Below are 25,578 nucleotides of genomic sequence, written 5' to 3' on the forward strand. Positions count from 1 at the left end.
CCGGAATTAATTTCCTCACAGGCCACCATTCTCTGAATTAATGGTAGTCCACCTCACTCACAAGCCGGTCTTTCCACGCCTCCGGTTTTCTAGTTCTAATAATTCCTCCCACCTGAGAATCACCCCCTTTTCCTACTACCTCTTCTTCTCCTGCTGTCTCATCTTCTCCTACTGTACCCTCTCCGGATAATGAAGTTGTAGGAGAGGTGGAGTATTCATCCCACTACCTTCAGCTGAGCCCTCAGACGACCCAGAAGATACATTTACTAAAGCTTGGGCAGTGGGGGAAGGTGGATGAGTGTCTCTCAGTCTGTTTCTCTCCGGCCAGTCAGGGATGTACTCTAGCCCGAAGTCTGAAGATATATACCGGGAGGGCTCATACTCACTCCCTGACTGGTCAATGGCCCTATTAGCAGCTCTAATGATCTTCCTTGTGTTTTTAATGTTTTGCCGGGCTTAGGGAGTCAATCTTAGCATCTTCTATTTCCTTCCCCGGGAGCATTCTCCTCTACCTGCTTGTTTAGAACCCCTGCCTCTTTGTTTCACCATTGTTTGCAAACAACAGTCATTAAGCTTGTTAGTATCCAGAAAGATAGTGAAGTTCATAGTTGCAGGAAATAAAATGTTGCAGACAGTATCAAATGTTGCAGAGTACGGACCGCACAAAATGCTAATATGGTACACACAGAGGTGGGGTTCAGACTATGCACTCTCTGAATAATTGCTCTGCGGACCACACAAAATGGCAATGTGGTCCGCATTGAGGCACCGCGGACCGCACAAAATGCAATGCAGCAGCAGTCCTCGATGATCAGGTTTCTGAACATTCTTCAATGCGGTCCACACAAAATGCCATTGCGGACTGCACAGGGGCACCGCAGACTGCACAAATTCCATCGCAGTCCGCACTGAGAGCCCCGTAGCAGCACTAACTTAGGGTTCAAGATATTTTGATTTTAAGTCCAATTGTACACCTAAGAAAGGTCCATAATTGTTTGCCCAGTGTTTTTAACTACCTAATTCTAACTTTAAGAAGAAATTAACTACCCTAAGCTACCAAATCGAAAGAAAATACGAGAAGAACAGAAGAAAAGCTAATAAAAGAAAATTTATTGAAAATAATAAAATTAACATTGGAAAAGAGATGAAATTACAAGAAGTAAGATGTTGTGATGAAGATTAAGCCTTAGAAATCAGTTATGTGCAATGAGTGGGGATGAACAGTAATTTTAAAGCTTTGAGAGTTAAAAGATCGAAAAGTTCAAAATGAGGGCCTCAGGTACTATTTATATAAAAAGTCCTGGGGCCCATCTCACCTACCCAATGCGGACCGCACAAAATGGAATGCGGTCTGCACCATACAGCGTTAGACAAAGTTTGAGAAGGCAACCTACTGCGGTCCTCACAAAATGTTTTGCGGCCGTAGTGGTCCACCGCGGACCGCACAAAATGTAATGCGGCCGCGGTGGCAAACTTCAGAGAGTTGGTATTTTCATCCATCATCAGTGCGGTCCAAACAGATTTTGTGCCCCCCGCACTGAGTTCTTTGCGGCCGTACACAATGTAGTGCGGTCCGAATTGAAAACTTCAGAGACTTGAACAATTTTTTCCACCATGTCCTACACTGCATCAACACAAACCTGTAACATCTCACAATCAGTCAGTCCAAAAATAAATCCTATCCTACAATGAAAATCAAAGAAAAAGAAGAAGAAAAACACATGGGTTGCCTCCCAAGAAGCGCCTAATTTAATGTCGCGGCACGACGCAGGTTACCATCAAATCATTTGAGATGAAGAAGTGACACCACGTGGCTGTCATCAATTTTTCCCAAGTAGTGCTTGACCCTATGCCCATTCACTCTGAAAACTTCCCCATTTTTGTTCTTTAAATCAAGATCACCAAACGGGGTCACACACACCACTTCAAAAGGTCCACTTCATTTTGACTTAAGCTTTCCAGGAAACAAACGTAACCGAGAGTTGAACAAGAGAACCAAATCACCCACTTTGAACTCCTTTCTACGAGCATATTTATCATGAAGGTACTTCACCTTGTCCTTTTACAAGGAAGAACTGGAGTAGGCATGGAATCGGAATTCATCAAGTTCATTAAGCTGTTCCACACGAAGATTGGCTGCAACATCCCATTCAAGATTTCGCTTCATCAACGCCCACATGACCTTGTTCTCTAACTCAACCGGTAAATGGCAAGCTTTCCCAAACACCAACCGATACGGAGACATACCAATCAGAGTCTTGTAAGCAGTCCTATAAGCCCATAGAGTGTCATCCAACTTCTTTGACTAATCGGTCCTATTAGCATTGACCGTCTCTAACAATATGCTTTTGATTCCCTGTTGGAGACTTCAACTTGACCACTTGCTTGAGGATGATAGGGAGTAGAAACTTTGTGATTGACACCATACTTTACAAGCAAAGTGTCAAAAGCTCTATTGCAAAAATGAGACCCCCCATCACTTGTGATTGCACGAGGAGTACCAAACCTTGTAAAAATGCTCTTCTTGAGAAATGCAACACTCCGGGCCTCATTGTTGGGCAAAGCCACGGCTTCAACCCACTTTGAAATATAGTCAATCGCCACAAGAATGTAAGTGTTCCCACACGAACTAACAAACGGGCCCATAAATCAATTCCCCATACATAAAAAATATCAACCTCGAGGATGGTATTGAGAGGCATCTCATCTTTCTTCGAAATTCCACCCGCTCTTTGACATTCGTCACACCTCTTCACAAGTTCACTTGAATCTTTGTAAAAAGTTGTCCACTAAAACCCACAACTAAGAACTTTGGAAGCCGTCCTCACCCCGCCATGATGGCTACCATAGGGAGAAGAATGACAAGCCTCCAAGATACGGAATTGCTCTTCCTCTGGGACACACCTTCGGATCACACCATCCGTACAAAACTTGAACAAGTATGGCTCATCCCAATAGAAATCCAAACTATCCCGCTTGAGATTCTTCCTTTCATTAGAAGAGAGCTCACACGAGATTGTACCAGTCACAAGGAAATTAGCAACATCCGCAAACCATGGCATACCATTCATCGACACTAAAAGGAGTTGTTCGTCAGGAAATGAATCATTGATCTCTAGGCCATCACGAGGCTTCCCCTCTTCCTCCAAGCGGGGCAAGTGGTCCGCCATTTGGTTCACTACCCTTCCAGTCCACAATCTCCAAATCAAACTCTTGAAGTAATAAGACTCATTGCATCAGTCTAGCTTTGGAATCCTTCTTGGTCATCAAGTACCGGAGTGCGGCATGGTCGGTATGGATTATGACCTTGGCACCTATGAGATACGACTAAAATTTCTCCATTGCGAACACAATAGCCAAGAGTTCTTTCTCGGTCACCATGTAGTTCACTTGAGCATCATTCATTGTGTTGCTCGCATAGTTCAACAGATGAAAAATTTTGTTCACTCTTTGACCCAAAACCGCCCCAACCGCAACATCGCTCGCATCACACATGATCTCAAAGGGCAAGCTCCAATTAGGCTCGGTAATGTTAGGAGTGGTGGTCAACTTATGTTTGAGAAGTTCAAAGTCTTGCATACATTTTTCATCAAACACGAACTTGACATATTTTTCCAACAACTTGTACAAGGGATTCACTACCTTCGAAAAGTCTTTGATAAATCTCTGGTAAAACCCAGCATGCCCAAGAAAACTTCTAACTCCCTTGACAGAGGTAGGGGAGGGAGCCCTGAAATGACATCAATTTTTGTTTTGTCTACCTCAATACCATGCTTTGAAATTTTATGCACAAGAACTATGCCCTCTTTCACCATAAAGTGGCATTTCTCCCAATTGAGAACAAGATTGGTTTCTTCACAACAGGCCAAAACTCTATAAAGATTCTTCAAGTATTCATCAAATGAATCTCCCACAACATAAAGTCGTCCATGAACACCTCCAAAATGTCTTCCACCATATCGGTGAAAATGGCCATCATACACCACTGAAATGTAGCCGGTGCATTACACAACCCAAAATGCATCCTAGAAAAGGCAAAGGTGCTATATGGACAAGTGAATGTGGTCTTCTCCTGATCTTCCAGAGCAATCAAGATTTGGTTGTACCCAGAATACGCATCCAAGAAATAGTAGAAGGCACGCCTAGCAAGTCGGTCTAACATCTGATCAAGAAAAGGCAACGGAAAGTGATCCTTGCATGTCACTTTATTCAACTTGCGGTAGTCCATGCATGCCCTCCAATCGGTGATGGTTCTGGTAGGAATAAACTCATTTTGTGAATTTTCAACCACGGTCATGCCACTCTTCTTCGGTACACATTACACCGGTGAAGTCCAAGAGCTATTAGAGATAGGGTACACAACCCCGGAATCCAACCAATTAATCACCTCCTTTTTCATAACTTCTTGAATTGCCTCGTTCAACCTTCGTTGATGCTCCAAGGAGGGCTTTGCATCATCTTCCAGAATAATCTTGTGCATACAAAATGCGGGCTTATCCCCCGAATATCAGCTAAAGTCCATCCAATTGCCTTTTTCCGCTTTTGAAGTACCACCAATGTGGCATTAACCTGTATGTAGTAAGACAAGAAGAAAGAATAACTGGCAAAGTAGAATTTGAGCCTAAGAACTCATACCTGAGGTGTGGAGGTAACGGTTTCAACTCCAATACCGAAGGCTCCTCAATTGAAGGTTTTGTTGGTGGAGTCTTCCTATTTTCAAGGTCCAAAGATAATTTCCTAGGCTCATAAGAGTAAGAGCCCATCCTATGTAAAGCATTCACGCACTCCACCAGACCCTTATCATCATTGACATCAAGATTCAACAATACAGCCTCTAATGGATCCTCTACATTGATCATTTCACTGGTGTCATCAACTATCACTGCTATGACAAGGTCCACAAAAGAGCGAACCTCGGTGCTATTGGGTTGCTTCATTGACTTGCACACATGAAAAACCACCTTTTCATCGTCCACCCGGAAGGTGAGTTCCCCTGCTTCCACATCAACTAAGGCCTTCCCCGTAGAAAGGAAAGGTCTTCCCATTATGATAGGATCTTTATAGTCCACCTTGCAGTCTAAGATCACAAAGTCAACTGGCAAGATATATTTTTCCACCCGGACAAGCACATCATCAATAATACCCAATGGTCTCTTCATCGTTCTATCCTCCATTTGTAATCTCATGGAAGTCGGCCTAGGTTGCCCAATACCCAAGGTTTTGAAAACTGAGTAGGGCATCAAATTGATACTAGCCCCCAAATCACATAGAGCCTTAGCAAAATCCGCACTCCCAATGGTGCAAGGAATGGTAAAAGCACCGGGATCTTCAAGATTCAGGTCCATTGAATGCACTATGGCACTAACTTGGTGAGTCATCTTTATAGTTTCACAATCCATAGACCGCTTCTTTGTCACCAAGTCCTTCATGAATTTAGCATAGTCTGGCATTTGTTCAAGAGCCTCTACGAAAGGCGCATTAATGGATAAGCTCTTCATCATGTCAATGAACTTTTTAAACCGACTCTCATTTTTCTGCTTATCCAGCCTTTGATGATAAGGTGGAGGTGGCCTTGGCAAAGGAGCCTTGGCTTTAGGCACAACCGGCTCCGGCATGTCTATTATGTGTTACCTAGACGGGTTCACATCATTTTGAGTTTCCACCTCGGCCTCTTGAATATCAATCCTAACTTCTTCATTCATGTTCTCATCAATCACATTTTCAACCACCAAATGAACTTCAACTTCTTGCAACTCAACATCATCACTCAAAATTTGCTTTTGTTTGGAGGCATTCACATCACCGCCTCGTCCACTCCTTGTAGTTACCGCCATAACATGATTGTTCTCACCCTTCGAGTTCACTACCGTATCATTTGGTAGAGAACCCTTAGGGCGTGTATTCAAGGACTGAGAGATTTGGCCTAGCTGAACCCCCAAATTTCTAATGGAAGTATTGTGAGAAGACAACTGAGCATCCGAATCCGCATTCTTCTTCATCATTTGTTCGAACATCATTTCAATTCTACCCATATCATTGCTAGAAGAACTAGGACCTTTAGATGGAAATGGGGGTGTATTGTTCGGTTGTTAGTACATTGGGGGCCTTTGAAAGCCTTGCCCCCGGTTTCCTTGGTTTCCATTGTTCCATCCACCTTAATTGTTGTTACCACCCCAATTGTTGTTATTATCATTCCAATTTCCTTGATTGTTTTGATTGTTGTTCTGATTGCCCCAGTTGTTGTTTTGATTGTTGTTCCCCCAATTACCATTGCTTTGTTATTGATTGCCCCAATTGCCTTGAGGTCTCCATTGTTGTTGGTTGGAAGAATTGCCCATTTGGCCTTGATAATTGTTTACATATTGCACCTCTTTGTTTTGTCCATCATAACTATCATCTTGAAATCCACCACAATCATTGTTGAATTGTTACGAATTCCCTTGATTCTGTTGACCTCTTTGTCTTCTTTTTTTGACAAGCATGTTGACACCCTCCATGGCATTCACTTGGCGAGGATTTTGAACTTGTTGCAACTGTGCCTTTGCTAGTTGGTTCATTGTAGTTATCAACTCAGCTGTATCCTACCCATGATCATGTAACTCCTTGTGCAAGTGAGTAACCGTAGGGGTCACCCTGGGGCACATTGGCTCTACTTTGCCAAGTAGAAGAAGTGTCAACCATCTCATCAAGAATGTCACATGCCGCATCATACGACAACTTCATAAAGTTGCCCCCAGCAAGTTGGTTCACTATGCATTGGTTTGTTATATTAATGCCCTGATAGAAGGTTTGTTGGATCATTGCCTCGGTCATATCATTGCTGGGGCATTCCTTTACCATTGTCCTATAGCACTACCAAATCTCATGCAAAGGTTCTGTGGGCTCTTGCTTGAAGGACAATATATCATCTCTCAATGCTTCCATATGCCCCGGTAAGAAAACTTTCGCAATGATCTTGTCCACCAACTCATCCCAAGTAGTGACGGAATGGTTGGGAAGTCAATCAAGCCAATCCAGTGCCTTCCCTCTAAGTGAAAATGGGAAGAGTCTCAACCGAAGAACATCCTCGGACACATTAGTTTTCTTGCTTCCCCAACATGTATCCACGAACCCCTTGAGATGTTTGTAAGCTTTTTGATTTGCAGCGCTCGTTAAATACCCACACTGCTCCAGCAAAATCAGCATCACATGGTTATTTGAAAATTGCCTCCTCAGATTCGGGGTGGGACAATAGCACTTGCATAGCCTTGGTTCGGAAGCACACTAAGAGCCACTCTTGGAGGTGGCGGAGGAGGGTCTAGAATATTGTCATTGGCATTAGCATTGGCTTGGCAGCCTCTACGTTGTCCTTGAGGAACAAGAGGCGCCTCATCATTTTCAACATCATCTACCTCCTCCCCCGCAATCACATTTCCAAGAGGGTTATTAACATTCGCTGCCATTTTGCACCTAAAATTGTGACACAAACAAATTAGTAACACGGAAGGAAAGAAGAACAATACACAAAACTATTTAGATAGATAGCCAAAACCGTTAGCTCTCTGGCAACGGCGCCAAAAAGTGATCGATGCCAACCTTGCACTACTATTGAGTAGCGAGAGAGGTCGAAGCAACTTTTACCTGATTAAGGTCGCGATTGATTTCCACAGGGAGCTAGGGAGTCGGGTGTCTATCTAAAGCGGAGTTGTGTATTAGCTCTTAATTGCACTTCTACACATTTTTGGTTTTGAATATGATTCTAATTTTATAAATATACAATGCTCAATTAATCTAAAATAAGCTAAGGTTAAACTATTGTGAGTTGTTCAAATGGTTAAAGGCACTAGGGTAGTGACTTTCGCCTAGGTGGTCAATTGAAGGATACTTGAGTCTAAGGCATGATTGTCACATTTGGGGAGTATGATATAACCATTGCACGATCCTACTCACTCTATACCTCTCGGTAGTTCAAGTGATTTTGCCCGAATTGACTTTCTCAAGAGTAATTGGGTATGCAAATTTGCACAAGCAATCAAGGTTCAAGTCGGGTATTACTATCTCTAGGTTTAACTCTTTAATTAGGGCTATCAATCTCTTGAGTAAGCCCCAATTCCTTGTTGAACCAATTTCAGAGACTTAGGCTCTCTTTCTCAAGAAGAACCAAAGTAAACTAAATACAAACTAGTGTTTGCAACCACTAATTCAGCAATTAAACATGAAATTAGTCCAAATATCAAACACCCATAGTCAATCAAGCCCTAAAACACAAGACCCATCAATTACCCACACTAGGGTTGAGCCACAACCCTAGCTTATGGGTCTAGCTACTCATAATTAGATAACAAAACAAAGAAATAGATGAAGAAAAACTCATATTAATTAATTGCTAAATTAAACTAGAAGTTGCAATGTTGAATTGAAGCTAAAATTACTCAAAATAGCTAAAATAATCGAAGTCATGAGTGCAGCCTTCAGTACAAACTATTTGATGACCTAAAAATTGGAAAAGAAGCTATTTATACTAAGCTGAAAAACCTGGACAAAAATACCCTTGCGGGGCTAGTGCAGACTGCACAAAATTGCGTGTGGCCGCACTACGGCTCTTGACTTGAATATCCAGCTCTCTGAACGTGGGCAATGCGGACCGCACAAAATCGAGTCCAGCTGCGGCGGCTTCTAGTGTGGTCCGCATGAAATGGAGCGCGGACCGCATTGCGCTTCAATCCTCAACTGGCAATTCTCTGAACTTTGGCCTCTGCGGACTGCACTAAATTGAGTGCGGCCGCAGTGACTCCAATGCGGACCGTAGAAAATCAAGTGCGGCTGCATTGCCCTTTTTTCCTGAGTTGCGTACTCTCTGAACTTCACTTGTGCGGACCGCACAGAATGGTGTGCGGCCGCACTGGCCCTGTTTGACTGAGCTTTGTCTTGTTTTGGTACTTGTGCAAGTTTCACTCCTTTTTGAACTGGTTTTTGACATCTTGTCACCTTGTTGATCAAACCTGCAATCAAGCACAACTTGTGAGCCTTTTGGGACTATTTTGTACACATTTCTAATCAAAACTTAAGCATGAAGGAGTGTAAAATACATCATAATTCCCAGTTGTCAACAGATATTACCAGTGCATCGTTGTAGGGCTGCATGATCCCTTCGGCGTCCTCATCGTTGAAAGACAAGGTTCCCTCTAGCACGTAATACCGAGTCTGTTTTTCCCTCGTGATGTATACGTTGGTGTGATTTAGCATCGACCCCTGTGGAAGATCGACCCCACCAACGATAATATTAAAGACGTGCTGAGGTTCCTCCTTCTCTATCTGTTTATTATAGTCTCTATTCATGGAAGGATTCTTGGCTCGATCGATCCTTCAAACACTTTGCATTAATTGTCTTAATATTCCGAGGAAACAATCTATTCTTTGCCATATGTACTTTAGTAATTAGAATTCCACTTGAATCTCTAGAATAAAGCGGCATATTTTTCATGTGAATATCATATTCCCACCATAAGGGTCGTGATGGAACCTAGTTCCTAATACTAGGTAAGCCTATCACACCACTATACCAAATAGAATATAACAACTTAAATACCAAATAAAAGATGAGAAATGCCATAACATAGCAAAACGAAAATACAATAGTCATAATCCCAAAACCCGGTAATACTGAGTCATAAGCTCTAAAAGGAATACATAATAAGTCTTAATTGTACTCACTGTCTGGAAGACAATAAAAAGTAGAAAATGAAGAAAGATGGTGACTCCAAGGCCTGCAAGCGGGACATTAGGTATACCTTGAATTCTCCAATAGCTCTGACTCAACTCTTTAATGACTAGCACAATCCGAGTTACCTGGATCTGCATAAAGAATGTGCAGAAGCGTAGTATAAGTAAACTATAGTCGGTACACAGTAAGTATCAAGAGTAAACTCGATGGAGTAGTGATGAGATTCAAGTTAAGATACTCACTAGTCAAGTATCTTGTGCAAGATATGAAAATAAAACAAACAACGAAAGCATAAAAGAAAAAATATTAACCACCTCGAAGAATGTGTAATAACAACTCAATATAAAATAATCCACTTTTGCCAACAAAATATCAAATGGAATTGGGCATGTGATAACATATCTAATTCCACCAATAACTCATAAAGCACAAGGCAAAAATATTTAAGAAAACACATTTGTGGTCAAAACATCAACCCTCGGCTCCAACACATGAACAATAGCAAAGAATCACCCCATATCTCTCATACAAATCCCAATAAAAGGCACCCTTATCTCTCCGCATGCACATTAACAATTGAATTGCACTCTTATGTTGTTGTATGCACATAAATAGTAACCCTTATCTCGCCGCATGCACATAACAAATAAATGTCTCGCTTATGTCGCCGCATGCGCATCTCACCCAAGACAATACAATCAACTCGTAAAACACGTACACATGTACCATAATATAAGAAAAATAACAATACCAAAGTCACATCACGAGATAGCCCACGACTCAACAATAAAGTGCACAAGAATCATAATCAATAACATAAGAGTAAGGGGAGTTGTTGTTGTTGAACGAGGAATTTTCAACAAGGCATTTTTTATATAACAAACAACCCCAATTAAAGGCATATTAATACCTAAGGCCTAATCCGATCATAAATCATAATAAACCCATATAAACACTCGTTACCTATGTATACGTCTTTTCACATAGCACACATAATGCAAATTAGATCAAATCCTACAGGGTAATTCCTCCATACAAAGTTAGGTAAGATACTTACATCAAATAGTCCTAATCAGTACTCTAAAAATGCCTTTCCTTTAAAATTCACATATGTACGGCTCAAATCTAGCCAAAAATAACTTAATAATATCAACCAATGCAAGAGAAACCAATTTCGATTAATAAAGTTAAGATCTTTGCACAATTCTCAAAAAGTCAATCCCGGGCACGTCCGGTCAAAACCCGAATCTAGGGGTAGATCTCAACTACCTATAACCCCACGAGTCCAAATATGTATTTTATTTTCAAATCCGAGTCCAATTCGACTCTCAAATTTTAATTTTTCGGAACATAGTAAAAAATTCCAAAAATTTCTCTTCAAATCTCATGATTTTGATGTTAAAATTTATAAATAATCATGTTATAATATCAAAATTGAGTCAAAATTACTTACCCAATAGCTTTTTATGAAATCCCCTCCTAAAATTGCCTTCCAACGAGTCTAGAGCTCAAAATGTGATAAAACGAGACTATGTCCTAAAATCTCTTTTTTTTTCCAGCTGCAGAAGTCGCAAATGCGACAGGGGTTCGCAAATGCAACACAAACATCATAAATGTGAAGCCTTCCTAATCCTGTGAGTGTTGAAAGTGCGACCTAAACATCGCAAATGTGATGCCAACTCCTTCAATAAAGCGACCAAGTGGTCGCAAAAGCGACCGGTCCCCATCCCAGACCCAATTTGCATTTGCGAGAGTGGCCTCGTAAATGCAAAGCCTACCATCCACGTCCCCCTTCGAAAATGCAATAGTTCCTTTGCAAATGCAGCATGCGCAAATTCGAACTGGTGCTCGCATCTATGATAACTGCAGCACCAGCACACTAGCAACTATGAACTAAGTCCAAAACATACTGAAACTCACCTAAGCCCCCGTGGCTCCATACCAAACATACACACAAGTCTAGAAATATCATACAAATATGCTTGTGAGCTCAAAACACAAAAATAACATCCGGAACCATGAAACAAACACCAAAATGCATAGAAATCACAATGAAACTCAAGAATCGCTAAAATCACAAACAAGCTTCTGATTCGTACCAAATCAACTCGGAATGATACCAAACTTTGCACACAAGTTCCAAATAAAAAAACAGACTTATTCCATGTCCTGAAACAAAAATCAGAACACAATTGCCACAAAGTTAACCCATGGTCAAACTTAGGAAATTTCTAAACTTCCAAATTTCCAACTTTCGGCAAAAGAACGAATTTAACTTGGGAACTTACAAATTTAATACTGGGCATACACTATCACGACCCGAAATTCCCACCGTCGGGACCATGATGGAGCCAAACATTTCACTTGTCAGGCAAGCCAACGTTAGAGGGCTCTTAATACCAACTTCACTAATAAGAGCAGTTAAGCAAAACAGAAACCAATACAGCTTTGCGAAATAGCCTAAACCCAAAATATCTAAAACATATAAGATCTGGAGTCACAACTCACAAGCTACTATGATTCACTACAAACAGAGTCTGAAAGGAAATACACTATTCTGAAGGAAAAGAAATAGTAAAACACTAAGACTAGGGAGAGACTCCAAGGTCTGCGGACGTTTAACAGATCTACCTTGGGTCTCCGGTCAATTAATCCAGTGGCTAACTTCACGATCAGCTCGAGCCAGTACCAAAATCTGCATAGAAGTGCAGTATAGTATCAGTACAACTAACCCCATGTACTTGTAAGTGTCAAGCCTAACCTCGACGAAGTAGTGACGAGTCTATGACAAGACACCCACATAATAAACATGTGTTATTTAACAGTATATGTACAAAATATCAACAAATAGAAGCTAGACAAGAAATATCGGGAGGGGAACATGCTGAGGGAGTTACAAGATAAAGAGGCACATCAGTAATAAAAATGTGACCGAACAATATACCTTGAACTAATAAGAACAAGTAAACATAGTAAAGGAAAATACACAGCACCCTTCGTGCATTAACTCTCATAACATGGCACATCATCACCCTTCGTGAATTAGCACTCACAATATGGAATGACATCACTCTTCGTGATTTTACTCTCTCATAACATGGCACGACATCACCCTTCGTGCATTAACACTCTCCCTTACCATAAAGCAATGAACAAAAGACAACAGGGAGATAGAAATAACAAGAAAAAGTCTTACTTCAACATTTGGTTCCACAATACCAACCTCAACCTTGAAATTAATACTCAATTATCACCAAAAGATCTCTAAACATAATAAGAGCGATCAACTTGATTATACTAGTCTAAACATGGATAACATGATCAAAAGCGAGCAATAATTACAAGAAACCAAGACCCACCCGCATGCTTTAACCCGACAACAACGCATAGATACTCGTCACCTCACCTATACGTTGTACCCAACATCTAAACACATAGAAAATAGACAAATAAGTCCTAATCCCTCAAGTTAAGTTTAGCCACGACACTTACCTTGCTCCAAAGACCAGCCTCAAAGCTCAACCACCACTTTGCCTTTCAAACAAGCCTTCGAACCAATAGAATCTAGGAATTTACCAACCAAACAATTCAAATTAAGCCTTAGGAACTACCCACGATTGCAAAGAATTCAATTAAGGTCACTATTGAAAAAGTCAACACCCGAGCCCGCTTGGTCCAAACCTAAAATTCAGACCAAAAACAGGATTACACATTCACCCACGAGCCCGGTTATGTAATTTGTTTTGGAATCCAATCTCAATTTGAGGTCTAAATCCCTATTTTCCAAAAATCACTAATTCTAAAAAAAATAGAATTTTCACCATGAAATATCTAGACTTTAGGTTAAAATCTAAGGAAAAGTAGTGAAGATTGAAAGAAACTAGTTTAGAATCACCTACCAATGATTTGGGGAAGAAAAGTTTTTAAAAAAATTGTCTCTAGGGTCATTGAGTTTGAAAATTTGAAGAATGAACCAAAAATCACGTCTAAGTCATATTTACCCAGCTGCAGATGTCGCAAATGTGATACCATGATTTGCGAACATCGCAATTGCGAGAAAGAGGTCGCAATTGAAAACTCCTTCAGAACTCCCAATGATCGCAAATGTTATAAAACAGCCGTAAATGTGAACCCTGCACCCTTCGCAAATGCGGTCTTACCTTCGCAAATGCCAAGATTCTTAAAATAGTACTGAGTCTCAAATGCGACTCTGCCTTCAAAAAAGCGGACATAACAAGTTCGCAAATGCGAACTCCAGCCTCGCAAATGCGAGTATATGGTGGCCCATCTACTCTTCGCATTTGCGATGAGTAGCTCACAAATGCAAACCCCTCAGATGTTGAAAATGCGATGCCTGATATCGCAAATGCGAGATCAGAGGCCTGCAAAAAAATCTGAAACACCAGCAATATTTTTCAAGTCAAATTTCACTCCGTAGCCTATCTGAAACTCACCGAGCCCTCGGGGCTCCAAACCAAACATGCACACAAGTATAAAAAAATCATACAAACTTGCTCGCGCGATTAAATTACCAAAATAACACCTAGAACTATGAATCGAACACCAAATCAAATGATATTTTCAAGAAAACATTAAAACTTATATTTTCACAACCGGACATCCGAATCACGTCAAACCCACTCTGTTTCTCACCAAATTTCACAGACAAGTCATAAATATGGTATTGGACATATACCGGGTTCTGAAACCAAAATATGGACCCAATATCCAAAAAGTCAAACCTTGGTCAAACATTTCTACTTCATTAAGCCTTTAACTTTCAAATTTCGAGAAAGTCCGATATCTAGGACTATGGACTTCCAAATTTGATTTCGGGCACTTACTTAGGAGGCTAATACTTCGATGTCTCAGCTGCAGCAGAAGTTGGACATGATTGGGCATCTTCGGGGCGAGGTTGACCATATTAGGGCTGACTGCCATAGATGGAAAAAGAATATAGATCAGCTCGTTGGCAATAAGGAAGTCGTTACACCCCAACTGACCTCGGCTAAAACTCAACTCTGAGGCCTTAAAGTGAAGGGTCTGGCCTAGGCCAAGAAAATCGAGGAGTTAGAGGCAGAGCTTGCTAGAGCCCGGGCCAAAGCTGCACAGGCCAAGGCTGAAGTTGAGAAGACGAAGGCCACGACTGATAAGACCATTGCCATGTACTTAAGAGATGCTGAGGCTGTTCAAGTGGAGCTGAGGGAGGCCTCCTAATGGGAAAATAGAGTAATGATTTGGCCAAGTGCCAAGCCCGGTGGGAGACGCTTGAAGAAATCCACGCCCGAGGATTCGACCTTGCTGAAGAGATAGTCGAAGCCAAGGTGCGGGAAACTAATGCCTGGTTTCTTGTCTCTTACGATGACGAGGATGCTGTGAGAGGATCTAGGGACGAGGAAGGTTAAGAAGATGCCTCTGAGGAGAGGGGGTTCCCAAAGATAAAGCTGCCAAAGGTGCAGTTCCTGAGGATGGCGCTCCCGGGGATGTGACCCTGAAAATAGATTAGGATCTCTTTTTCTTTTTTATGCAAGGGCCCCTCGTGGGCGTTGTAAATTTACTTTGTAAATCAACTCTTGCGAATATAAGGAACCTTTTTGCTTTATCTCCAATTTGTGTTGAATTTTGTGTTGTCTTCACCCGTGGGTAATTTATTGTATAACTTAAATGATCAGCCCGAGTACTGGACGCAGAACATAATAAACCCTTAGGTTTTTTTATTGGTTAATACAATACCCCTTAAGGCTTTGTTAGTCCTCGAGCTAAGTTTAAATTGATTTGATGTGAGCTCGAGATGTCGGAATTCTCGAGCCTGAGTTGAGTGAGAACGGGGTCTCGACCTCTATATGTTTTGGCCCTTAAGCCTTTTTAAATTGGCCTTTAAGCTCTTATACATCGGCCCTTAGTCTCTTTAAGTTGAGCTGATTCGGCCTCTAAAGTGGCTATAATTTTTCCCTCTTTTCGGCTAAAAGACTTAGTGAAAAATTTTGTATGACTTAGCATGTGTTTTTTGTACCCATTTGGATTTTTTGAAGGTTCGACGTATTGTAACCTTATTAACAATTAGTTTGTGTAAACATAATCGAATACCTCTTGAGGTTTTTTCGAAGACTGATGTTATCGAAGCCTTTAAATTATTCGAGGGCTGCATTTATCGAAGCCCTTTATATTTTGCTTTTTCCGAGTGTAACCGGTTTTTTGAAAGTGTTTGAAAGCCTTTAATTTATGGTTGAAATCGGACGTCTCTGAGCCGCATTATTTTGGTCGTAGCCTTTTATATGACCGTAGTCTTTAATATAGCCGTAGCCTTTGGGTATGTCACTTGGACTTGTTTCCCGATAACTTTTCGAACTTGTTCGAAAAGTTAGTCCCCGAGTATATTGTCCTTGGCCTTTGTTTCTAGGGAATTCCTCTTTGAGGTCTTATGAGTTCGAGTTTTTGATGACTCAGATGTGCTGACTGTCGATGACAGTCGCCGAGTATCTTGGGGTTGCATTCGTGATTTGGCTTTGGAGCCATTTCCCGTAGGATTATATGTGTAAAGATCGTATAATAATAGACTTTATTGAGACACAAAGTGTTTTAGATATAAACAGAATGCTTCTTCAGACAATTGATACATGCATACAAGTTTTGTTGTCGGGGCTCGACTATTTTATATGCGTACAAGTGTCTTCGAGATGGCGTGCCTTTGATAGCTTTGATCGAAAATCTGTAATAAGTTAGTTTTAAACTCAAATGGACAAAATGATAAAGTCATACCTTAGCAGTAATATCGTTTGAGAAATAATATGTTCCAATTGTTTGGCAGTTGTTCACCTTCCATTGTGCTAAGTTTGTAAGATACCTTACCAGCAACTCCGAGAACTCGGTACGGTATTTCCCAATTCGGGTCCAATTTCCCTTCATTCGGGTCTCGAGTATTGAGGGTGAACTTTCGTAGAACTAAGTCCCCGACTCCAAAGTGTCGAAGATTGGGACTTCTATTGTAGTATCTTTCGATCCTTTGCTTCTACGCAGCCATCCGAACAAGCGTTTTTTCTCGCTTTTCATCTAATAACTTGAGTCTAGCATTCATGGCTTCGTGATTTGTCTCCTCCGATGCATGTCGAAACCTAGTGCTGGGTTCTCCGACCTCGATGGGGATGAGGGCCTCGGATCCATATACTAGATAAAATAGGGTGGCCCTCGTGCTAGACTTCGACGTTGTCCGATATGCCCAAAGGACCTCGGGTATAACTTCCCTCTATTTTCCCTTTGCATTGTCTAACCTTTTCTTCAGGTTTTGAATTATAGTTTTGTTTGTGGATTCGGCTTGTCCGTTTCCTGTTGGATGGTATGGTGTCGATAAAATCCTCTTTATTTTGTGTGCCTCGAGGAACTCCATCACTTTGTTGCCGATGAATTGTTTTCCATTGTCACATACAATCTCGGTAGGTATCCTGAACTAGCATATTATTTGGTCCCAGATGAAGTCAATAACTTCTTTTTCTCTGACCTTCTCGAAGGCCTCTGTTTCCACCCATTTAGAAAAGTAATCTGTTATAAACAAAATAAATTTTGTTTTACCTGGGGCCGTTGGTAGAGGTCTGACTATGTCCATTCCCTATTTCATGAAAGGCCACGGGGATAGGACTGAATGGAGTTGTTCTTCGGGCTTATGGATCGTCGGTGCAAACCATTGGCACTTATTACATTTCTTGAAAAATTCCTCAGTATCTTTATCCATGTTATCCCACTAATACCTTACTCTGATAATTTTACGAACCAAAGACTCGGCGTTGGAGTGGTTTCCACAAGTGCCTTCGTGGATTTCTCATAGAACATAATCGGTGTCCCCTGGCCCCAAACATACCACCAATGGCCCATCGAATGTTCTCCAGTACAACGTTCCATCTTCATCTAATGCGAACCTAGCAGCCTTGGTCCATAGGGCCCTCGATTCTTTGTGGTTCGATAAGAGTTTTCCACTCTTCAAATAGTCAATATACTTGTTCCTCCAGTCCCACGTCAAACTTGTTGAATTTATCTCGGCATGACCCTCTTCGACCACAGACCTTGATAACTGGATGACAGTCCCTGGGACGATGTCATCTTCTTCGACTGAGGATCCCAGATTAGCAAGCGTATCGGCCTTACTATTTTGTTCTCGAGGCACATGATCCAGAGTCCACTCTTAAAGTAGTGCAAAGTTACATGTAGCTTATTCAAATACCGTTGCATTTTATCCTCTCGAACCTTGAAACTTTTGTTTACTTGGTTTACCACCAATAGAGAATCACACTTGGCCTCGGTAAATTCTTCTCCCAAGCTTTTAGCTAGCTCGAGACCTGCAATCATGGCCTCATACTCGGCCTCATTATTAGTTAATCAGGAGTTTTGATAGATTGCCTAATGGTATCACCCGTGGGCGGCTTCAAGACAATGCCAAGCCCGGACCCCTTCACATTCGAGGCACCGCCTGTGAAAAGGGTCCATACCCCCGATGTTGTACCCGAACTCAATAGGAGTTCTTTCTCCACTTCGGGTACGAGGGTTGGCATAAAATCGGCCACAAAGTCATCTAGGATTTGAGACTTGATGGCCGTTCGGGGTTGATATTCGATATCATACCCGCTAAGTTCGATGGCCCATTTGGCCAATCAGTCCGATATCTCGGGCTTATGCAAAACATTTCGAAGGGGGTAAGCGGTTAATATACATATAGGATGACATTGAAAATATGGTTTTAGCTTTCTAGATGCGCTTATCAATGCAAGTGAGGGTACCTAGTTTCAACATCTCCTAGAGTTCGGCTTACATAATAAACAGGGAATTGCGTACCTTGCTCTTCTCGAACTAGTACCCCGCTTACCGCTATCTCAGACACCGCCAAGTATCGGTAAAGTTTTTCATCTACCCTCGGGGTGTGAAGCAAAGGCGGGCTTGACAGATATCGCTTTAATTCTTCTAAGGCTTGCTGACATACCGGGTCCATGCGAAATCCTTTTTCTTTTTGAGCAAGGAAAAGAACCGCTGACTCAGATCCGATGACCTCAAAATGAATTGACCCAAGGCAGCTATTTGCCCTGTTAGCCTTTGCACGACCTTCACACTAACCATAATCGTGATATACTCGATAGCCTTGATTTTATCAGGGTTGAATTGGATACCCCGATTTGACACCATGAAGCTGATGAACTTACCCGAGCCAACTCCGAAGGCACATTTCTCCGGGTTAAGCTTCATGTTGTATTTCCTCAAATTGCAAATGTTTATTGTAAATGAACTGAATGGTCCTCTGCGCACAGGGACTTAACCAACAAATCATCAATGTAAACTTCCATTATTTCACCTATTTGTTCTTCGATCATTTTGTGAATTAGGCGTTGGTATGTAGCTCCTGTATCTTTTAGACCGAAGGGCATTACGCTGTAACAAAAAGTTCCAAATTTAGCAATAAACAAAGTCTTTTCTTGGTCCTCCGACTGAGGACCAAGAATGGTAAAATATGAAAGCATGTTTTACCTCGGACTGAGGCCTCCTTTTTTGCTTCACCGGTTTGAACCTGGGATCGGTGCTTAGCCGATGCGTGGTGATTTATGGTGGAATCCCTGTCATATCTGAATAGGATCAAGCAAAGCAATCCATATTATCAATAAGAAATTGAATGAGATTTTTCCTGAGTTCAGGGATCAATCCCGTTCCCAGGTATACCTTTCTCTCGGGCATGTATTCGATCAAAATGACTTGCTCCAGCTCCTCGATAGTTGATTTGGTTGCATCGGATTCTTCGGGAATGAGGTGCACCTCGTCTTGGGTCTCGGGTATGTTTATCGAACCCGCTCTTACTCATGAGTCCCTGAGAACTCTGACCTCGGTTGTTTCTCCGATGATTTCGAGGAGCGTTACGGCTCGGACCGCTGTTCCTTTGATAGACATATGGTTGATACCATTCTTTGTTGAATCTCGATTCCCTATCTGCATCCCTCAGGGACTTGGCTGCGAACCTGTTAGGATGAACTGAACCTGAGGGGGCTCCCAACTGGTCATCCTCGACCTTAATTTTCGATTGGTAACGGTTGTGCACATCTGACCATGTCACAGCTGGATACTCGATCAAGTTCTACTTTAATTGCCGAGACACAATCGAGCTCCTTTCATTCAAACCCTGCATAAAATCTTGTACTGCCCAGTCATCCAAGATAGGTGGTAACTCCATTCGCTCCATCTGGAACCTAGACACAAACTCTCTCAACATCTCGTCGTTCCTTTTTGTTATCTTGAAGACGTCCGATTTTCTTGTGACCACCTTTATGGACCCGGCGTGTGCTTTCACGAAGGCATCTGCTAACATAGCAAACGAGTCAATAGAGTTAGGAGCTAAGTTGTGATACCAAATCATAACTCCTTTCGACAATGTTTCTCTAAACTTTTTCAACAAGACTGAATCGATATCATCGTCATTCAAATAATTTCCTTTGATCCCGCAAGTATAGGAAGTAATATGTTCGTTAAGGTTGGTTGTCCTGTTATTTTGGGTATATAAGGCATGCGAAATTTTTTGGGAATGGGCATCGGAGCCGCGCTCTGAGGGAACGATATTTGTATAAACTTTTTGGCATCTAAACCTTTCAAAACTGGAGTTGCCCCCGGTATTTGGTCTACACGGGAGTTATAAGTCTCCACCTTTTTATCATTATCTTCAATTTTCTTTTCTCCGTACTCGATCCTCTTAGTGAGCTTTCGAGCATTCTCATAATTGTGGCGTCAGTCCTCGAGCCGCTTTCATCTGGCCTTTCTAACGCGTGTTCAGTACGTCGAGAGTTAACTGGTTCGGCTGTATTCGGAGTCTTATTCTAACTCTAAAGTTGAGCGATGGCGACTTGATGAGCTTGCAGCATCTCAAATATCACTTGGAGGTTGATTCCCCCATCTCCAATTCCTTGCGTTCTTTGGCCACCAGATCGGGCTTCCCTGTGTATATTTCTTTCGGGGTCCGCACCTAGATCTGCATTCAAGGAAATGTGGGAACTAACATCAACTAGTTCCACATTTGGCACTTCCCCTGGGTTTATCAGTAGTACACCGACGCTTGCGATGCTATTTTCTCCAAAACCTTCATTGTCATGAACAGGTGCGTTTTGTGAGCTAGACATGTTTTAACCTGAGAATCAAAAATTCTTGATAAGAAAAAGTGTAAAAGCAACGTCTGTAATGAGAATCAGTAAAGAAATAATCAGTATTATTTTTAGCTCCACGGTGGGCGCCAAACAGTTTACCTCAAAAATACGAGTAACAATTAAATTTGATTAGTGGTTTTAAAGATATGTGATTTAATTCAATACCAATTGATAATCAAGAAATATGAAGTAGAAAATGAAAGAAATAAGTGAATCAAACCAATGTTACTCAGCAGCAGTGACCTCGAGCTTAATGACCTCGAGGTGGGTTTAGAACAATAAGAACAATTAGGTAAGAAAAGTAAGCAAGAGTAGTAGAGTTAAGGACAATTCTTATGAACAGTAGGCGAAAAAGTAGAGAGTATATTCTTTGCTCAATGATTAGATAGATGTTACAAATGATTGGGTACCCTTTATATAATAGGGGAACCCTAAATAATGTATATTTCTATTTACAGTAAGGAATAATCTTGGTACAGTTGTCTAACCGCCTAGTATGGAATCGTACAATTGTATTCCGGGATTTGCGCCATGATCTTGTGGACGTGGCAGGAATCTAGCTCATTCTGTTACAAATCCACAACAGTACTATTTCGGGGTCGAGTATAATTGGCCCCGGTATTCCTCGTACTCCTATCTCCGAGCATTGCACCCTATCTTCGAGCTCGAGTATGGTCCACTAGTCTCGAACTCGACCTCGTCCGGACTCGAGCCTAGGTCGATCCCTTGAGCCTATAAATCGGAGGCATATGATTTTGACCGTATACATATAGCATTTAATCCAACATATATACATTCTATCGTGTTATACTAGTGTCACACCTCCTTTTACCTACACCCCGTAAAGGGTATAAATACAAGGGAGTTTTTCCAATTAAAGGACAATCGAAACGGGATTTATTGTTAAAAGATTCAGAGTCGCCACTTGGGAGATTTATGATGTCCCAAGTCACCGGTTGAATCCCAAATCGAGGAAAATATGACTCTGTTTAACAGTCCGCGAACCAGAAATCCGAGTAAGGAATTATGTTAACCCGGAAGAAGGTGTTAGGCATTCCCGAGTTCCGTGGTTCTAGCACGGTCGCTCAACTGTTATATTCGGCTTAATTATCTGATTTTAAAACACCTTTAAGACCTATGTGCATTTTTACTTTTAACCGCTTTTAATTGATTTTTAAAGAAGATTGAACGTCGTTTAAAACGTGCCTTTGGATTGCGCCACATGAAATGCACCCGCAATCCGGAACACATCTTATTCAACGTTTAGGATTTGGATTTGGGTCACATGAAATGCGCACCCGAGTTTAGGAAAATAATATTATTAAACTAATGCGCCTAAAGCAGTTTCGCGTTGCAACTTTGCGAGGGCCATGGAAATTAAACTAAATGGCACACCTCGATTTCTAAGGATTAAAAGTCAATTAAGTGAGGGCCATGCATTATGAAAATTGTTACGTGGATGAAGTATACAATTTGATCATTGTACTAATAAAGTAGACTGCTAGTATAGATAATTAGGTTGTCTGGTGTTTTGAGTTGAGATAATCCGTTGATTTTTAGTAGGGGAGAATAAGCGAGGGCCATGCATTATGAAAATTGTTACGTGGATGAAGTATAAAATTTGATCACTGTAAATTTCTGAGATGAACTACTAAAAATCAACGGATTATCTCAACTCAAAACACCACACAACCTAATTATCTATACTAGCAGTCTACTTTATTAGTACAATCAGTTATTCCCACATTTATTATTTTGGTTCCTTCTCACTTAAACTCACAGGATTAACACTTAACAATTTCCAACACAGCAACTAAGAAATAAACACTAATATAACTAATAATAACGAAAACTACTATAAACTGAACATCTTTTGACTAATGAGGCATATAGGTCTTTAACAAACCGAAGACGTTATTTTCTCATATTTACTAAGCAAACGGAATCTACGAACCAGACTCGAAGCTCCCCGGAACCACGACAGAATTCAACAACGGACCTTGCATCGGCACCTCGAACTAAAATAACGTCACTACCACAGCAATGGCGACACGGGAGTAACGGTCGACGCAACACACATGAAGAACTATCCAGAAGACTAACTCCGGCCAAACTCAACACAAAACGTCACAAAATCTAGGACTGGAGAGACCTCTACTCGTCCGACGTAAAAGTACAACACACTAGTTCAATTGAAACCCGTTTTTTAGAACTAACATCAGAGATTGTTGTTTTTGACTCTGTGTGTGGAAGTCGACAATCTTCATGGAGTCTCGCCAGTTTTCATGGTGTTTCGGCCAGTTTCATGGTGTTTTAGGCAACGGAGAAGGAGTCTCAAGTAGCCGGGTTAGGGGTTCCTAGGGTGTCCTTCGCTGATTTCTATGGCTGAAGGGTGGTTATGGTCGTTGGTGTCAAGGTCGAGTGCAGCTGTTGTTGGGTTCAGCGTTAAAGAGTGAAGGAAACGCTGATGGGGTGTGAGGAAGATGAAGTACCGGAGGGATCATTTTTTGGGTGTTACGCGGCTGTCGGCTCAGGTCGTCGTGAAGAAAACGAAGATGAGAGTATGGGGTCTATGCGTTTCTCCAGCGTGCATGGGTCGTGTATGGCTGCTGCTGCATACCGGCAAGTTTCAGAGAAGGTTCAGTAGTGGTCGTTTATGGCTGCTTCCTTATTCATGGCTGCTCAAGGAGATTAAAATGAGGGAGGGTGGGGGTCGTGAAGAAGACGACGTAGGGGGGTGGCGGTCGTTCCCTGTGCAGCTGCTCATCAACTTTTTTTTCGTTTTTTCCAGCCTTCTTCGTTATTCATGCGCAGCTTTTTGTTCCAGCCCTTTTTGTTCTTTTCGTTCCTTTTTTTATTTTATAGTCTAGGTCTTTGGTAGGATTTTAGGTTAAGGGGTATAGACCTAGGAATTATGGGCTTGGCAATTATGGGCTAGGTCAAGAATTAGGCCTAAAGATGGGTTGCTCGAGCCCAAGCTCTATTCTTTCGCTGCGAACGAGATTAAAATACGGGGCCATTTATTAATTAATCCTGCTATTCAAATAACTACTAAAATAAAACTAACCACTAAAACGAATCTATTTTTGCATTTTCAAATATCATATTAAAATAAAAATACGATACTATTTTATATATTTTTTAGGATTTTGTTTTTAAGATTAAAATTACTACAAAACATTAATGAACCTATTTTGTGATTTTTTTGTTTTCTTGTAATAAAATAAAGTAAAAGAGTCAAAATTAATTAAAATAGTTATATTATGCCTAAATTAAATATTTACGCGCTAAAATATGAAAAATCTTGGGGAGGGTCAAAAATCACATGTCTACAACTGCCCCTCTTTGACTGGAAATGCACAGAGTTTTCAGACAAAGACTGACTAGACAGGTTTTTTGACCCGACCCTTATTTGGAGAAACTAAAACTAAGAGAGAAAGGGAATGTGACCGAGCCCTGGTATCTGGGCTGCCTACATATCCTTGGCTATAAAGGAATCAGGCCACGTGTAGTTCAGAGATGAGTAAGATGATAGAGTATACCGAGGTGGAAAGCCGGTCGAGGTGTCATTCCATCGAGGTTCCGGTCTGCAGTCCTGCTATTACATCAAAATCAAAACATGAAAAAGAGTAGCTAAGCCTATCAACTACGAGTTACAAGATTCCTATATATAAGTCTTCTGAGGCTTGATCTTGAGTCTTGAATGGTTCTTCATGCAGACTTTAGATTTGAACCTTGGCGCTTGTTAGCTACAGGTGCTAGCTTATTCTTCTATAGCTTTTGGGTCAGGACCGGACATGTAGTGCTTGTGACTTCCACCACGTCTTAGGCAGTTCACATCTTTCAACAACTTCTGCATTTGGATTCACTTCTTGCCTTTCTCTCTTTTCTTTATTGTGACTAACTTCTGTTGATCACCTCAGATTGTTGACTCGCATTCTTGCTGCGAGATTCTTTGGTTGCTTACTTGAATTGCAATCTGAGATGCTTTTCCTTTTCTTCAGGTGGACGCCTGACTGTTGAACTCGAACCGTCTTCTCTTGTTACTTGACACTATTTTCCTTTGCACCTTGAACCATTTTCCTCTGAAACTTGAGCTGTCTTCCTTCGAAACTACTTTACCTTGAAACTCGAGTTGTCTTCCTTCGACACTGCTTTCCCAAGAAACGTGAGTTGTTTCCCCTTGTTCTCCAGGTGGGCGCCTGATTACAACAAAATAGACAAAACAAAGAAATTTTTCTGCCCCAGTTTGCACTAGGAAGATTTGTGAGTTGTTAGCAAAATTGTAAACCACTTGTACTATTGATGCAATGATGAAGTTAAACTAAAGAATAGACTAGGAAAACTATAAACTAAGCTTGACTAAAGCAAAAACTGACCCTATTCTCCAGGCGGGGCTCCCTGACTGCTAACTTGAAATGTATTCCATGCTCTCCAGGTGGGCTCCTGACTGCTGATGTGAAATGTATTTCCTGCTCTTCAGGTGGGCTCCTGACTGCTGACTTGAAATGTATTCCCTGCTCTCCAGGCGGGCTCCTGATTGCTGGACTTGAAATGTATTCCCTGCTCTCCAGGCGGGCTCCTGACTTCAAGATAGACAAAACAAAGAATTTGAAAGCTAAAATTTGAATTGTACTCCCTTGTTCTCCAGGCAGGCTCCTGACTGCTACACTTGAAAGTATTCTCTGCTCTCTAGGCGGGCTCCTGACTTCAACT

This window comes from Nicotiana sylvestris, chromosome 10 (genome assembly GCF_000393655.2).
Source record: "Nicotiana sylvestris chromosome 10, ASM39365v2, whole genome shotgun sequence".
NCBI classification, from domain to species: Eukaryota; Viridiplantae; Streptophyta; class Magnoliopsida; order Solanales; family Solanaceae; genus Nicotiana; species Nicotiana sylvestris.